Raw genomic sequence first — 14,354 nt, forward strand, 5'->3', positions numbered from 1 at the left:
TGTATAAATATATTCAATATTTTGCATTGGTGAGTGGTACTCCATTGAATAAGTAGATATGGTTTATTTATTCATTCCCTTATTGATACATTTGAGTTTTTATGAGTAACATTTTATGATCACTTATGTCCATGTCTCTTCGCACTCTTCTGCAAACATTTGGTTGGGCATGTTCCTAGGAAGGGAATCCCTGGAAAATAGGATAGTATTGGTTTGCTATTACTCTTCAGTCCTTTATACTTAGGTGTAACTACACTACCTAGCACACAGGTGGACTGTGATGTTTTATGTCTTTTAGTCTGAATCCTTTAATTAAAGCTTTTGATGAATTCGCATTTACTGTTATCGATTGGAGTCTAAAGATTCTCTTATATTTTCCTTACTCATTCTATATTCCTTTTGCTCTCATATCTTATCTTCCTTTAAACTTACACAGTATTTTTATTTAATGTTCATTCATTATTTACAACTCATTCATTATAATTTCATACTTTATTACAATTAATTTAGATATGCCCATCTTCATATTAACCTCTACTGTTAATCAACTGTCTTGCCCGTAAGGAAATTTTAGAGGCCTTAGAATACTATAAACCTTATTTTATAAAAGTCTTCTGATTTTTATGCTGTCACGATAGCTTACTTCTAAAAGAGTTAGCCATAAACATTGTTATTATTGCTTATGCAAACAATACTTACTTAATATCCCTGACTACTTGCCCCTTTGTTGATCCTCATGCTTTACAAGGTGTCTTCTTATCTTTGCAGTTATTCCCACTCTGTCTGAGGTCCGCACATCAGGACCTGTTGGTGGCATTTCTTCACAATGAATGCTCTTGGCACTTCATTTGTCTGAAAACAACCTTACTTTACTGTTACTTTTAGAAGATACTTTCATTATGTATTGAACTTAGAGTTGACTGTCCTTATATAATTTATGTTTTCCTTTGAAGACCACTCTAGTGCCTTTGAGTTTTCATTGGCTTCTGCCCTGAAATCCCCTTTCAGTTCCCTTATTACTCTTCTAAATGTGACAAACTATTTTAAACATATGTGTGTACACACACACACACACACACACACACACACATCCACACACACATATATATACATATATATGTCACACTGACATATAGAACAGCTTTTAATTATTTGGAAACAAATGAGGATTTGATTCACAACTGGTAATGCTGTGGAGGGAACTGGATCACAACCATGATGGTTTCATCCATGGAGTTCATGGCTGATTCTGTCAGCGATCAGCTAGTTCCTGGGGAAGTAGGTTATTGGGGCATCTCCGAAGGATGATGCTGACTCTGTCCGCGATCAGCTAGTTCCTGGGGAAGTAGGTCATTGGGGCACGTCTCCGAGGGATGCTTCTTGTCTCTGGACTCTTCTGGAACTCTGCCTCCTAGCTGCTGTGAGGGGAGCAGCTTCCCACCACCATGCTTTTGGCTGTGGCTGTTTCTGCTGCACCACAGTCTAATCACAATAGAACCAAACAATTCCCACAGAGAAGGTGGAGTGTGATTTGTCACCTTTCAAATAAAGGATATCCTAGTGACTTTACAAAACTTATTTTTACTCTATTTATTTGTTCTGTCTCTCTGTCTCTCTCTGTGTCGCTGTCTCTGTGTCTCTGTCTCTGTCTCTCTCCTCTCTCGGTCTCTCTCTGTCTCTCTCTGTCTGTCTCTGTCTCTGTCTCTCTCTCTCTCTCTCTCTCTCTCTCTCTCTCTCTCTCTCTCTCTCTCTGTGGTTGTGGTGGGGGATGTACAGGTTCCACTGCACTGTGTGTAGGTCAGAGGACAAGCGTAGCTATAAGTAGTCTTAACAGCCGAACCTGTTAGTGATCCTGTGTGAGGCTTATAGACAGGTAAACACAATGAAGCTTAAAGTCCTCAGCGATGGGTTATGTGGCTGTTGTCCCCAGGTGTGATATAATGAAACTGGATCCTTTATACCTCTGCAGTTTTCCTCCACAAACATATTACCCCAGTCTAATAGAAAAGAACGCCAGAGATACAAATTAAGAGACATCCTGAAAAGTACATTTTTTCAGAAGTCTCCGGACCATCAGAAAGAGGTGAAGTCTGAAAGCTGTCATGGCGTAGTAGAGGCAGAGGAGACATAATGACTCAAAGCCATGTCTGTTTCTAGGTACCAAGACAGGATCCTCAAACAGAAAAAGAACTGAAGACATCTTAGTAAGATATCAGTTTTGGGAATCACAGCATATTAGCCAGTATTAACAATAATAAACAAGTACTTCATAGTAGGGTAAGATTTTTTTGTTATTGTTTGTTTGGTTTTTGAGACAGGCTTTTTCCCTGGCTGTCCTGGAACTCACTCTATAGACCAGGTTGGTCTTGAACTTAGAGGTCCACCTGCCATTGGCTCCTGAATGGTGGGATTAAAGACATGTACTACCACCACCTGGCATAGTAATATAAGGTCTTAGCAGGTCATACTAGCTGCAAAGTGTTTGTATATATTATGTAGACAGTTGTTTCTCCTTATCTGTGGCAGATTGGTTGCAGAATATCCCACTGCAGGTACATCCCATTCCCCACTGAAATCTGAGTATACTCAAGTTCCTCATGCAAATTAGCATTGCATTTGCATATGACCTATTCCTGTGTGCCTCAGATGCTCTGTAGATTAACCATGATGCTTAACTAAAAACAATGCGAATGCTACATATAAGCCTTATACTCTTATTGTTCATGGGATAATTGTAAGCAAAAGTCTTAAAACATTTGGTACAGATTTTATTTTTTGATTCATTCAACATTCTTTCTCAGACAAGATCTGACTTGCAGTCTTCCTGCCTCAATTCCCCAAGTGTTAAGATAGATTGTAGGTGTGTGCCACCACAGCTAATACAACTTTAATTTTTAGAATATTTTTGTCCTCGGTTTAATGAAATGATACATACAGAGGGTGTGTGTGTGTTGGAAATTTTCTATAAATCTGAAGCTGTGTTTACAACAAACTGTAAAACATCTTTCTTACCACTTCTTTTTACATCATTTTCTGCATAATCCAAAAAGAATTTTGATAACCTCATATTGAAACACAGTTTGGGCTTTGTTTGATTGGTTTGCTTTGCCCCTTCCCCCACCATCTAGCAGGATGCATTCTTACAACCAATATTCTGCCATACACTGGCAGAAGCCTAGAGGTCAAAGAAACCTTTGGGAGGGTCTGCTCCTCTGTCCAGAGCAGCAGGGTCTACGCTCTGTACTAATACACATACACACAGAGTCCCTAGTTGAAGCCTTTCCACAGGAAACAGTACCTGCCTCTCCCTTAGTAGTCAGTTTCTCCCTTCATAGAGAATCCAAAAAATCCATGAAAACATTTGCTTGTAGATGTTTTGGATTAAATGCTCTATTGTCTTTTGTCCTTTGAGTTCTCTGCTTTCTTTTCCCACAGAGAAATTCCCAGATTTTTCTTTTTAAGATGAGGGGACCAAACCAGATGACCCATCTTGGCCCTCTGCCGGTCAGGCTCAAAAACAAAACAAAACAAAAAACAAAACAAAACGAAAGAAGCCAAGCGCCCTGCTGTGGTCTTTAAGCAACACTTCTACCTTTCATTCCTTAGTCCTTGTCAGCTGCACTGTTCCAGTAGCACTCAGAGTAATTGCCCAAACCTCATTCCTCCAGACCTTCAGCATGGGCTCTGGACCAAGGCCTTGCTCCAGCTGTGCTGGCCCCGGGCTTTTTAACTCTTTCCTTCCCTTGAAGCTGGTTCCGGAGTGAGTCAGTGATAGAGGAAAGCAGATGCACTCTCTCCTCACAAGTTCACGAGCTGTGTACAAGGACAGGCAGACAGGCGAGGCACTGAGATCTCAGAAACAGAAAGCGCAGGTGATGCCTCTGTCCATCATGGAGAGCTCACACCCCAGTGGCTGGGTAACAATGATGGCTACTTATTGCCTTGCATGAGCTCTTTCCTTGTATGATTCAGCACAATCCTTGTGACATAGACACTCTTGTTTTCTTCCTGTACTGATACCCAGGGTCATGCAAATGTTCAGTGGTGGAGAGTGAGGGAGGGAGAGAGGGAGGGAGGGAGGGAGGGAGGGAGGGAGACAAAGAGAGAGAGAGAAAGAGAGAGAGAGAGAGATTGAGATTCTAGAACTCAGCTCTCACAATATCAGCTTCTAGTTATTTTTAACAGCAACCTAATTGCTCCTTTGGAGAAATACTATCTCGTTTCTATCTTTGCCGTTGGCCTCTAGAAACCATGTGATGGTTTACATCTATAAAGGGTCATTACAATTCTAAGAGCGATAGCTATTTGTATAAAGGGAGATGGTGCAATTGATATTTACTGGTTGTTTGCCTATCAGTATTCACCAGTCTTTCCTTATTTGTGGCTCATCTCCTGCCACTCACTCACTCATTCCTCCATTACTATCAAGTGGGAAAGACTCACCAGTCAGTCCATGTATAGGCTCTGACTGGTATAAACAAAACAGTTTCTGCCACCCGCTCTTCCATGGACAAAAATCGGCAGGGATGAGATGAGGTTTGAGTCTCAGGCATAGCCAGGCAATGCCTGACAATTAGTCACTGATTGGTCCAGGCTCAGCCAACCGTGGTGGAGAGTGAAGCTTTCTGTCTTCCTGGTTGGGAAAGAGGAAGTCTACTGGGCCAACTGCTGACAGCAGCCATCAGAGCAGAGAAATGGAGAAATGAGCAAACCACAGAAAGATGGCAACACATCAGGGCTTTCATGGGATAGAGAACACCCAGTGTCTGCCTCACTCCCCTCTGGACGTTTCTGACGTATGAGTTATACTTAATGCCTTGTTTAAGTCCCTTTTAGTTGGAGTTTCATTTATATCTATTTCAAATAACTTGTTATTTTTAGGCATATAAACACTAAGCGTTTAAATAGAGTTTTAAAAATAAATTTCACAAGAAAGTTTAAAAAGCATTTTAGACTGAGTTGCTGTCTGTGGCCTGCACACTTAGTCCCAGCATTCAGGCAGCTAAGGATGATGGGAGCTTGTGGCTAACCTAAAATAAGTAGCCAGATTCTCTGAAGGATTTTGTTTGTTTGTTTGTTTGTTTGTTTGTTTGTTTGTTTTTGTTTTTGTTGTTTTTTTAGTCTAGAGGTTTAAAGCAGATATCCAGAGATTACACAAATTTGGGCCTCTAACTTCTGGAGAAGAAGTGAGTGTAGAGTTTGGTGATGCTTTGCTTCCGTGAGTAGCTGGGAGGCAGCTATAACAGATGTGTACTTAATTGGCCTGTGTCATGCTGGTTTCAGACTGTAGCTCACAATTGTCTTGGATTTTGTTGCTAAAAACACTCCTGTTTTTGCCAAATAACCATGCTTTGGAAGCATGCCATGGCAAATGTGGACAGCTTGCTGTAGTGGATGGAGATTTGTGCTTTGCGCAGGACTGAGGGAGACTATTAGATTATCGTAATAAGAGAGGGAAGACCCTGGGATAAACTCATTTGATTTATTGCTCCGTGGTTTTAAATGTACAGCTTCACTTCTGATGGCCAGTAGTGAAGAGGGAAGATGATGGTGATATGTGCTTAGGACTTGAAAATGTGTGGCTGTGTGCATAGCCAGGACATTCTTTCCAAGTCCCTTCTAATGTTCTCCTTAGGTCAGAAGGCCAACGACAATCAAGAAGTAGTTGGGATGTCACAAGCTAAGTTCAAGCTTGACCAAGTTAGAAACATATGGTCTGACCAGGAGCAGCTTTCTAATCTAATCTAGAATACTATGTCTTCAGCTTTCCTGTAACTTTGTGGACCCAAGATGGCTCTGAGGACATAGTTCACAGGCCAGCTTTCTGCTCTGCTATTAGAAAAATAAATAAAAGAGAGAGAGAGAGAGAGAGAGAGAGAGAGAGAGAGAGAGAGAGAGAGAGAAAGGTCAAGGTTGGCTTGGCAGTGGTTAAAACAGAAGCGTTCTGAACTTTCTTGCCCACTTCTGTTTCTTCTAACAGGAACTGCTGTCTGTGACCATTGAAATGTGGGTTGGCACAAGCCATACAGTGTTCTCTTAGGAACAAATGAGATCTGGATCTTGCCAAGGACCAGCCTCTGCTTGGAGAGGGTTCTGAAAAAAAAAAGGGGGGGGGTTGCTTAAGAGCAGCAAAAACAAATGACTCGAAGTCAAATGGTAGGTCCAAGATGGCGGCCTATGTTTTGAGGGAGGTGGCTCCCTAGACAGCTATAGCTCCTGGCTCTGTAATCTGGTTGAGACAGCTTTTTCAGACTGTTTCTCTCTTCCTCTCTTTCTCTCTCTCTCTCTCTCTCTCTCCTTCCCCGTGTGTGTGTGTGTGTGTGTGTGTGTGTGTGTGTGTGTGTGTGTGTGTGTGTGGTTGAGACAGCTAGCCTTTTGCTCCAGGCTCTCTCTGGTTGAGACAGCCCTCTATGCTAGTACAAGTTCTAAAAGCCCTCTGGATAGCTCATGGTGTTTCTGACTAAAGTCAGCGGGTGGTTACTCCCAAGATATAAGTAGCACTATTGCATTCATGGGACTCCTTGTGCAGTCAGTCATTTCTGTGGTTTGTAGGCTTTACAACTGGATAGTACCATTGATTGCATGGTGTCTTTTTTCTGCTATGAGAGCTAGTCAGAGAGGAGATGTCCAGGTCAGCTCCAGTCTGATTCCTTTAGGTCTTCTATCTAAAGTCTCTGGTGTCTTTAGTAATCAGGTCTTATCTTCAAATTCTGGGAGGCAGCCAAGAAAAATGGCAATGCCTAAATTGTTTGAGGATTCTCTTCAACGCCCTTTAGTAGCAACTTGAATGGAGGTTTCTCATGCCTGGCCCTGAAGCTTTAGTATATGGTCTATGACTCTTGGGGTCTATGACCTCAATAGTATGGCTTTGTTAAAAAACAAATATGTATATGTATAATATATGCACACATATACATATATATTATGATATGTGATATGTATGCAATATACAATATATAATTAATATATAATATACAACATATAATGTATAATATAATATTCTTTGACCCAATCTCATGAATCTCATGCCCAGCCCTCGCTCTCATTCATATATATCTGTTACATGCAAGCAAGATAAATACACCTGTTAGTCTAGCTGTCTTCCTTCTGTGTCTCCCTGCTTCATGAGACAAGTCCTTGCTATGAAATACATGCTGCTCTGACACACAAGATCATCCTGCCTTAGGCTTCCTGATTTCAGGTGTGCCGGAAGCTAGGTCTAGCTTCATGCCCTGTGTTTGCACTTCTTTCACCCACTTGATAGTCTAGAGCAGTGGTTCTTGGCTTCCTATTGCTGAGACACCTTAGCATATTTAACATGTTGTGGTGACCCTAACCATGAACTTGTTCTCACTGCTACTTCACAGAGGTAAGTTTGCTACTGCTAATGAATTGTAAGGCAAATGTCTGTGTTTTCTGATGATCTTAGGTGACCCCTGTGAAAGGGGCATTCGACCCCAAAGGGCCATGACTCGGGCTGAGAATGGTGTTCTAGAGGTTCTTTATATGCTTGCCCCTTTGTCAGTATCCTCGGCACTCTTTTGAGTACCCCCTTAATTTCTCTGATACACCACTGTAATCCTTGCCATCTTACTGTGTTCTCATTATAGAAAACTCCTTTAGTTCTCCCCTATCCCCATATCTTTTTTTTTTTTTTTTTTGGTTTTTCGAGACAGGGTTTCTCTGTGTAGCCCTGGCTGTCCTGGAACTCACTTTGTAGACCAGGCTGGCCTCGAACTCAGAAATCCGCCTGCCTCTGCCTCCCAAGTGCTAGGATCAAAGGCGTGCACCATCACGCCCGGCTTCCTATCCCCATATCTTTACTCAGAAAGAGAGAATGGTGTTGGAGTGACTTTGTGTTGTTGCGATGAAATGTGCTACAAAAGCAATTTAAGGGATGGGGAGCGGGTTGGGCTCACATCATAGTTCCACAGGGTCAGTCAGTCCATCATGGTGGGAAGATACAACTGGGAAAGCTTGGAAGCAGGGACAGGAGGCTGCCTGGTCCCTCTATATCACAGTCAGGACGAAGAGAATGGAAAGGAAATCAGGCTGGGATATAAACTTGTAGGCCCCTTGTCTGTCCAGTTCCTTCCTCCAGTGAAACTCTGCTCTGTTGTGGGAAATATTAAAAAGGGAAACCCAGCACATTCCTGCACTTGTGCTGCCAACTCTGTGCCCGACCGCCACCCCCATGGCCTGGCTGGCTGTGCACTGGCAGGCAATGGCCAACCTGTTTTTATCTCATGGAGACTCTGACTCAGAGCTCCACAATCTCTTCACCCAGCTCGCTAGGTTCCCACTGGCAGGTCACTACCATGTCAACCCTGTGCTTCAGATCCCCCTTTGTGAAGCACCTCAGGCAAACCCATACTTTGAACCCAGATGAGCCACAGCATGAAGGACAATGCAACACAAACTTAGTTCAGAAACAATGGTAACTCAATCTCTGGGCGCAACAACTAAAACCTAATCTTGTAAGCCTTATTAAAATCGGATTCCTCCAGTGGCTAATCCTTGCTGATCCACCATGATACTGTGAAAGTCTACCAGCTACATCTTACCCATATGCTATCCTGCTTGGGAATGGCACAAGTAGAAGGTATGGTCCTGTTGGAGTAGGTGTGGCCTTGTTGGAGGAAGCGTGCCACTGTGAGTGTGGACTTTAAAACCATTATCCTAGCTTCCTGGAAGCCAGTATTCTGCCAACAGCTTTCAGATGAAGATGCGAAACTCTCAGCTCCTCCTGTACCATGCCTGCCTGCATGCTGCCATGCTCCTGCCTTGATGATAATGGACTGAACCTCTTAACCTGTAGGCTACCCCCAATTAAATGTTGTCTTTATAAGAAGAGTTCTTGGAAGGAAAACATACCACAGCTCCCTCTTGGTCCTGGTCCTTCCAAGAGAGAGCAGTTCTGGGAACAACACTATGAACTAACCAGTACCCCAAGAGCTCCCAGGACTAAACCATCAACCATAGAGTACACATGGTGGAACTCATAGCTCCAGCTGCAAATGTAGCAGAGGATGGCCTAGTTAGTCATCAATGGGAAGAGAGGCCCTTGGTCCTGTGAAGGCTCTATGCCCCAGTATAGGGGAATGCCAGAGCCAGGAATTGGGAGTGGGTGGGTTGGTGAGCAGGGGGAGGAAGGAAAGGACAGGGGGTTTTCGGAGGGGAAACCAGGAAAGGGGATAACATTTGAAATGTAAATAAAGAAAATACCTAATTAACAAAAAGAGTTCTTGGTCATGGTGTCTGTGCACAGTAACGAAACCCTAACTAAGACACCCTTAAAAGCTCCATAACCTTTCTAAACAGTGCTAATTCCTAAAGATCAAGTGCTCAAATATATGAGCCTATGAAGGACACATCACATTCAAGCCACAATAAATGGGGAACATGGGTGCTTATAAGGATGCTCTGTTGATACCAAGTAATGTGCCAACACAATGTTTATCCTCAAATAGTTAAAAATATAGGCCTGTGGCCCCATCCCCTTCCAGACCCTCTCTCACTTACCTAAGAGGCAAAGGGTCGGGTGGAATGAGAATTCTGCCACATTTGCCTGCCTTGTGTGGCCGCTAGGTGAAAACCATTCTCCAGACCCACTTTATAGACAGTTAGACTTACAAAGATGGTGACCATTTTATAAATAACCTCACTCCAAAGATTAATCCAATATTCTTTGCTTCTACAGATCACAATTGTTTTTTCTTCTCCATAACCTCCCTCTTTGGAGGTCTCTTTTTATGTCTTTGCAATCAGTCACAGTTGTATCCAGTGGATCACACACATACAAATCCAATATTCTTGTTTGTATAACACCACCCAGTCCTATTTTTTTCAGCTGCTATGAAGATGTATGAATATTTGAGGGAAGGTTGCATTGGCTTTTATTTAATTGATCAGTAAGTGTTTACTGAGTTTAGGTGGGTATGTGATTAGCACTGAGCACAGCAGAAGACAAGATGAATTCTTCGCCCTCTAGTCCTTGTAAGCTGCTCAACAGGAACACGAGTGGTGTCTCAATGTTTCTCCTGCTTTAATTGCTCAACTCTCCCAAGTGTTGTAAAATTATGGTCTGCTCAGTGAAAGAAATTTGGAATTCCTGACTTCAGAGCCTCCAGGGTGTGGTAAGGCCCCTTAAAGGAGCCTACTCTATAGTAGAAGCAATGATGGTTACATGCAACCAACACGGGCTTTATTAGCTGTGTGGAATCAGTTTTCTACAGCAATTGTAACCTGATCTATGTAAGACCCCCTTTCGGGGACCCCCACTCTAGTCTCAGGAGTGAGAGAGCACCCAAAGAAACACGAGAATCCATCTTGCTGTAATCACATGAGGCAGTTTAATGACAGAGCTCTGGACCGACATGCATCCCACACAGGAGATAACGGATGTCAGCCACAAGGCTCGAAAGCTAGGGGTTTTTATGAGGTTAGGGGCCTAGGGGTGTGGAAGTCAGAATAGCGACAAACTATTGGCTTATTCAAACATCAGCAGAAAAATTACATGTACGTGCAGGGTGTCAGAGTTCTGTGAGTTGTTGACTCAGTTCAGATAGCCCTGTTATGTCCTCACATTCCTCTTTATCTTCCTGGTCAAGATGTTCCCAGGAATGTTTTAACTATGGGGCATACCCGGGTTTGTTTTTCTTTTTTCTCAGCCCCAGGCAGCCTCTAGGCTCACAAACAACCAGCAATTTCTGAGTACTTTATATGACTTACAGATCTTGAAATTTCATATTTCTTTCAAGCTACACCAGATTAAGTCACAATGAGATCTTTTGCCAAATTCTCCCACAAGTCAGACTGTCTCTCCTCCATGTCTACTTCTGTGAAAGTCATAAAGGTGGATAAGATTCATGTTCTTACTAAGGATTTTTCCAGAAGCTCTTTCATCTTATTTTGGGAAAAGCAAATAGTAATCTTTCCATTGCAAAAGCCTTTCCACTTCAAAGTAAATATGCCATCAGAGTTATTTATTTATTTTTAGGTGTTTGTTTGTTTGTTTTTTGTTCTTTTTCAAGACAGGGTTTCTCTGTGTAGCCCTGGCTGTCCTGGAACTCACTCTGTAGACCAAGCTGGCCTTGAACCCAGAAATCTGCCTGCCTCCCAAGTGCTGGGATTAAAGGCGTGTGCCATCACCGCCCAGCCAGAGGGAGTTTTTTAAAAAGAGACTTTTATGTATGAGCGTGGAGTGTATGAGTGCACATGTATGTACAGATGTGCATGCTTGTGAACATGTGTGCAGAGGCCAGAGGAGGATGTTTGGTGTCTTGCTCGACCAACCTCTGCCTAGTCTCTTGGCTTTTAGGATGCCCACCTTGTAAAGCCCCCAGAGCCTTCAAAAGAGCAACACTGATCATTGAAAATTGAGCTTGGAGCAATTGATCTGGAGTGAGCATGTTGCTGGTCAATCTGACCAGATCAACTAGACATTTTATTAATAGTATTATTATATGTGCATGCATGGTGTATGTGAACATGTGGGTATGCACATGGCTCAGGCTTGCTTGCGGAGGGCAGAGGACAACTTTTGGGTTCTGAGGATTGAATTCAGGGAGTCAGACTTGCATGGCAATCAATATGCAACTGTATAAATTTCACTCTGACTATGAATTCTGGTCCCAAAGAGATAGTCCAATTCTTTAGAAAATATTTGATCACAAACTAAATTTGCCCTTTCCCCCCTTATTTATTTCACATTTGCATGTGTGTGGGGGGGTGTTGATAGATGTGTGGCTTGTGTGTGTTTGTGTGTGTGTGTGTGTGTGTGTGTGTGTGTGTGTGTGTGGTGCATAAGTGTGAGGGTGTGGATATACGCACCCATTTATAAGAACTCAGAGGCCAGAGCATGATGGTTGGTGTCTTTTTCGATGTTTCCTCGCTGGTTGCCTTGAGACTGGCTCTATCACTGACTGAGATGCTCATGGGTTTGGCTAAACTGGCTGTCCATCCTCCAATTCTAGGATGGTAGTCATTTATAGACATGCCTGGATTTTTACATAGGTGTTGTAGATTGAAACTCAGGTCTTTGTGTTTTCAGAACAAGCTCTCTTACCCACCAAGCTATCTTCTCAGCCCTTCCGTGCACTTCCTAAAGAACAGACCATCAAACATAATTTGAGGCCTTTACATATTTGCATCGTGGGGAAGGTCTATTCATTTCCCATCAATTCCCTTGTAAGGAACTGCTTCCCTGTCTTCTGCTTCCACAGATATCCTAACAGACCCCACCTCCAGATGCCCTAGCTCTAGAATACCCCCAATTGTCACCCAACCCTTCTACGCTGGAGCTAACTGTAGAGTATTAGAATTCAACCTTCCTTTTGCATATCAGTGTTCTAAAACAGAGGTTCACTCCATCGGCAATGCTTCTGGATCACTTTCAGCATGTTAAAAATTCTTGTGTGGCAACCTTCCACCCCTGAGTATTCTAGCTCAACGGACCCAGGAGGTGGCAGTGGTCTGTAGTTCTGACTCCACAGATGACTGATGTCAGAGCAAGTAGGCTGTTCTTGACCTTCCTAGTCTGATCCCATATATTCCCTGCCTACTGAATACACTATTAGCCATGTGGGCTGCATCCGTTCATGCTCAGATGATAACTTTCAGAGTGACAGCTCTTTCTAAAAGACAGGGCAAGTGCTCCATGTACTCAACAGAATTCAGTCGCGGTGACTCATCGCCAGTTCCTGGCCAGAATGCTCCCTTTGGTATTAATCAGTGTTCTGTTCCTGCTGGTCCTCTGCCATCCCTGGCACCGCTGTTACCATAACAGCTGGCTGGGATTAAGGAGGTTGTCACCATATACATATAAGGAATTCAGTAACTAGTGCTGGACCCTCGTAGGGTGTGGATATGGTCTGGGATAGAATACAGTTGTGTCTGGGCTTGCCTCCAGATCCAGTGTGCTGTTCACTTAATGCCAGCTGCCAGAAGGTTACAGCTTCAGACTTTGTAAGGGTACAAGAGATGCTGCCTTCTAAGTCTTCACAGCCCAATATCTTACTAATGCTCCTTCTAAGACTCAAGACTCCTTCTCCTCCTTCTCCATCCCTGAGTATGTTTTGGAAACGGTTCTGAGAACCCCATGGCATCAGTATTAGCCACTAGGAAGTATGTGGTTAGAAAATGTTCTAGGGAATATTAGGTTCTGGCTAGAATAAGCCTAGGAATTGCCAACCTTCCATTCCTGGGGGAAAACAGCCTGACCTGGTAGGAGGCGGTGTCTGAGTTCAAATGCCCCTGAATCCAAGAGAAAAATTCCTTCCAATAGAAGCTGCTGCAATTACTTTGACTGGGGGACTCTTCCAGGGTTATGCCTGACCCCTATTAAGCCTTTCCCTTCTTGAGATTCTTTTGACCGGTGACCTGCTTTCATAATCTCTATCTTCTGTCTGTTTCCCTCACCCACTTTCTCCAATCCCAGCCACGAATATTGTGTGGCTTTCTAATTGGCCATTCTACAGGGATCTGATGGAAATTTCTCCTGCTGGTGATGATTTGTGGGTATCTAGTGATCAAGTAACATCCCAGAATATCTTCCCAACTACATTTGTAGAGCATCATAACTCGGGGCCAACACGCAAGTCCCCATCAATCATGTAGGTAAAGGGCTAGGTTCCAAATATTCAGGAAAATTCTGTTAGAAAATTTGATTCAAAACTTGGTGCTTTTTTTTGCTTCTTGTTTTTCTTTTTTGTTTTTGCTTTTCTTTTTTTGTCATGTATGAAAAGAATCTACAGAATGATAATTACTGTTGCTGGGATTTCTCCCTTTGGTTCCTCCAAGCTATTAACACTTGCTCTGAGTTATTTCTTAATTGTCTTATCAATAATTAATTTATGACATTTTTACCTGAAAGTTAATATTGTCATGTATGCACTTTGTTTTCTCGGAATATCTGTGATCTCTCATGTTTTTAACCAGAGTGAATGGGACCCTTGTCTAGAATCTTCATTTTCCAGGCACTGGGTCGCTTTTTGCCTCATCTGGACTGTACGTCTGTTTGAATGACTTTCCCTCCTTTAAAGACTGAATAGCTCAGCACAGAATCCACTACAGTCTTTGCTTATGTAATTGTCCCCAGTCCTTTCTTTAAGAGATGAATCTTTTTCAGGAGATTTCTAGCAAAGACTTTCTTTCTCTACGAATGTTTTGTACAGTGTAGCTAGCTGCTGTAAATCAGTATTCATTTTAGCTGTGTTTCAGTGATCTTTGCAGGTTTTATTTTCTGTTGGGCAGTGAGGACCTCTTAGCCAGCTTGCTAATTGTGCGCAGTTGTTTGGTGGAAGCTATCACTTCCTGTTGTAGTTTGAGTTGAAAGAAGTTCTCCACTTGCACAT

This window comes from Mus musculus, chromosome 2, assembly GCF_000001635.26.
Source record: "Mus musculus strain C57BL/6J chromosome 2, GRCm38.p6 C57BL/6J".
Classification (NCBI taxonomy): Eukaryota; Metazoa; Chordata; class Mammalia; order Rodentia; family Muridae; genus Mus; species Mus musculus.